Here is a 4,604-nt window from a genome sequence, read left to right on the forward strand (position 1 = left end):
GTTAAGAAATGGCCGGGCAAATACTTAGAATGTAGAGAGCTTCATTAGATCCTCCAACATCCTTTTTATTGATTTGTACCCTACTATGATTTTGGAGAAAAAGAACTGTACAAATTTTTGTTTCAAATCACGTAAAGGAATATGAAAAAGGGAAAAGAAGAAAATTACTCCCTAATTATGTTTTGGAGAAATAGGAAACTATGGCCATAGATTCAGATTAAAAATGGAAGACATGGATAGAAACACTATTTCAAACAGACAAAAAATTGTAGTTTAAATTGGCCGGAGCAATTTAGAATTCAATGTAGGAAACAAATGGGGTATATGATGGAATGAAATGTAGTATATGTACACATTTTGTTTGATTCCAATTTGACTTTGATCGAAGCAGAATCATCAAATCAAGGAGTAATTTTAAAAAATCAATTTCAGATCTTCATTCTTTTTTGTTCTATTTCCCTTTTGTTCCTTTAGAATTTTCTTCCAATATATTTTGAGATAACAGGGCAACAATAATCCTCCATTGACGGTAAGTACTATAAAATGCTATTTTGCAGTAATTAATCAATTCCTTAGGGCAAAGCTCTGGATTAGTACATACAGGATTTAAAAAGAATTCCTCTTCAATTGGGAAATTAAGCTCGAATTCCTTTTAAATTGGGAAATTAAGCTCTTATAGCTTAAGCTTTGTTCCATATTTACAAGATCAATGATAGGGTGTTAATTGTTGGTTATTTTATTATTAATTTCCCCTTTGTCCTTGTCAAATATTATTTTAATTAGTAATATTTACTTATATTTGGTATTGGACTCAATTTCAGGGAATGGAACAGCAAAACACAAAATAGGAGGGACTTTCTGAAGTAAATTACTTCACACGTGGGAGTCCTTTACAAAGCTCCATCAGCGTGGGCCACAAGAGGGGACCAAAGCTGATTTCCTTTCCTTTCTGGGCTGATGAAGAAGTGGCTGGTACGGGAAGTTCTAATAGCAAAAGGAAACAAGAGACAATTCGGCTAGGGCCCATCTTTTGTACTTCATTGGCTCAAGTCAGTAGGGGACCACCGGAGAGGGATGAGTCACTTCTTTTGGCTTTAAAAAAGGGTAAAAAACAAAAAAGCTCCCTGTGATAAATGTAATACACAGAAAAGCCCCCCATGATTTCAAAATATACAACACGACCCCTCATGCTTTGAACTAAATTGTAAAGGTGACGGAATCCGTTAAACTTAACGGAAATGAACAAAATGACCAAAATGCCCTGATATAATAAAGCAAAAGACAACTCAAAAAAATCATTTGTTTTATTCTCTAAATAGAGAGAATTGAGGGTTAAAGGGTAGAATAGGTATATTGGATAAAAATTAGGTATAATTTTTTTTTTTAGGTTCCAATAAATCATTTCCGTTAAATTTAACGGATTCCGTCACCTTTACAATTTAGTTCAAAGTATGAGGTGCCGTGTTGTATATTTTGAAACCATAAGGGGCTTTTCTGTGTATTAGCCTTACCACAGGGGGCTTTTTTGTTTTTTACCCTTTAAAAAAAGAGAAAAAAAAACGTACAGAAGGGGGACGGGTCTAGTTTTTTAGCTTTTAGCATAGTTTTTAGTTTTCTTTCTTCTGGCTGACCTTTAACGCATTCTAGGTGTTCGACAATATTTTTCAACGGGAAGAATATCTTTTATTCCTTGCTTTCTAGTAAAAAATGCAATGCCTTTGCAATCAATTAATTTGCGTAGAGATTTACTTATGCGGCGTGGCTAAGCCTTTCATCTAGTCGAATGCCAACTTGAAGGCGCGGTTCCAAATATCTGTGAGATCGAATTAATTTTATTTATTTCTTTTATTCATTGGTATTTGTACGTTTCCTGATTTAATTGCTTATGCTTGTTATGTTATTTGAATGTCAATGACCCGATATTCGAATTAACCTAATGATCTAATGCCAAATTAATTGATTGAATCCGTAATTGTTTAATCGATTAATACCAGTGGCGACTAGTGTGATTGGTTTCATGTTAGGGAAACGTATGATCTAACTTAAACAAACCCTCGTAACGTGTTTGTTGGTTAGGATTGAGTTTTTCTAATTATTAATGCAATCGAGTAATTAAATCATATGGTCGTAACTAGGGTTATTTCTTGGTTAGAGAAATAGTTAACGGCCGTACCTTAACTATCAAAAAATTAAGAAAAGGCTGGTTGTTCATCGCTTATATGACAACTATAACCAATCTAGTAATGAGTAATTTAATTATCTTTGCATCGATGATCAGTTGAATGAACTGTGTCTGAAACGTTGCACCTTTGGCTAGAGTCGTATTGGTTCTTGATTAATTCTTGTTTATTTCTATTAATTGTTTCATTACTTAGTTAATTAGTAATCTTATATTTTACAAAAATCCCCCATGCACTGAACTCTAGAAGAGACGAATTATTCCCAGTCCCTGTGGATTCGACCCTACTCACCGCTATATATAAAATTTGTATTTTTCTTGAGTAGGTAATTATTATTGCACAGGTTCGGCACTTGTCAATCAAAAACAATTTTGACTATCTTTTAGGATATCTCTCACTCACATTTCTAGGTTAGTTATATTACTATTTTTCCTACATAAACATCATGTTTTAGTTCTTTTTTGTTTCCTTAACATTCAATAACTATTAGTTGAATAAAAAATTAATACAACATGTTCAAAAAAGCATTATACAATAGAAAATTAAAAAATACAATAGAAAATTCATAAAAAAATCTCATTTTTTATGCATTTTGATTTTTTGAGTTTATTAAATTTTGCGTATTACTTAGTTAATAGTTATTGGATGTTAAGAAAACAAAAAAGAACTAAAACATAATGTTTATGTAGGATAAATAGCAATAAAATAAAAATGGGACAGAGAGTGACACAAGACGTGGAACAGAAGATCTGTTGTGCTTAGGAATGGCAATAGGGCAGGGGTGGGGCGGTGGACACCTCCCCCAACCTCGCCCCGTTGCATTTTAATTCCCCCAGTCCCCCGCCCTGCCCCGCTTCCCCCGCGGGGGCACCCGTGGGGTTAAAATACTTTTATTATATAACTTAATTATAATTAAATTTGAGCAAATAATCAAGTACTAAAATATCAACGCATCACCAAATTATTATTCATTGTAACTTTACAATTGAAACTCATAAAAATAATTAAACAAAGATTATTTGAATACAATCTAATATAATAAAACAAATATAACTAAAATAATCAAGTTTTCACTTTTGATATAACTACAATTACTAAATTATTATTGTGTTTTTTTAGAAAAAGTGTTATTGTGTTTTTAGAAAAAGTGTTTTATTGGGTACAATTACTAAATTATTATTGTGTTTTTTTAGAAAAAGTGTTATTGTATTAAGTGTAGTTAGGAATTTAATATAAATATATTAATAAATTTAGTATAAATAATTAATAATTTTTATTAATAGACATGTATAATTAGTAGTATAATTGATATTGGGTCCTTTTGGATTAGCTGTTTTTGAGACTGTTTTTCAAAAACAATACTGTAGCATTTCGTTTTTGAAATACAAGTCCTTTTGGATTAGTTATTTTTGGAGTTATTTTCAAAAACTATATGAAAAACTTTTACTGTAGATTTTTTTGGATTATTTTTAGAGGTATTTTTAAAACATATTTTTTGAGTATTTTTATAATTTATAATTTTTTATATTTTTATATTTATATACATTTATAAATATTTATAAATAAATATATTTATATAAAAATGTATAAAAATATTATAAATGTATTATATTATATATAATATATAATACATAATATAAATATATTTATATATCTATAAATGTATATTATTATAAATGAATATTATATAAATGTATAAATTATAATTTATAATTTATAATTTTTATATAAAAATACATTTATGCATTTATAATACATTTATTAATATTTATAAAAAAATATATTTATATATTTATAAAAAAATATATAAATGTATTATATTATATATAATACATAATATAAATATATTTATAAATGTATAAGTGTATATTATTATAAATGTATAAATTATAAATGAATATTATATAAATGTATAAATTAATATATTATAAATATATATTAATATTATGTATAAATGTATTAATATAATTAATATAAATGTATTAATGTATTAATATTAAGTATAAATGTAAAATTAATATTATGTATATTAATATAAATGTATAAATGTATTATATTATATATAATACATAATATAAATGTATACTATAAATATACATAAATATATATATAATGTATAAATGTACATTTATATAAATTTATAATATATATAATATATATAATAAATTACATAATATATAATTTATATAATATATAATATTTATATTAATCTATCAAAATATATTTTAATTAAAATAAAATATTTATAATACCTATAAATAAATATTTAATATAAATAATATAATTAATATTAATTAAAAATATTATAATACTATAAATATGGTGTTTGTATAATATTTAAATTTGTAATATTTATTGTATATTTCATTATATAAATATTTATTAAATATATAAAATATAAATATATAATATCAAATTTTCAAT

This window comes from Coffea eugenioides, chromosome 1, assembly GCF_003713205.1.
Source record: "Coffea eugenioides isolate CCC68of chromosome 1, Ceug_1.0, whole genome shotgun sequence".
In the NCBI taxonomy this organism is placed as follows: domain Eukaryota; kingdom Viridiplantae; phylum Streptophyta; class Magnoliopsida; order Gentianales; family Rubiaceae; genus Coffea; species Coffea eugenioides.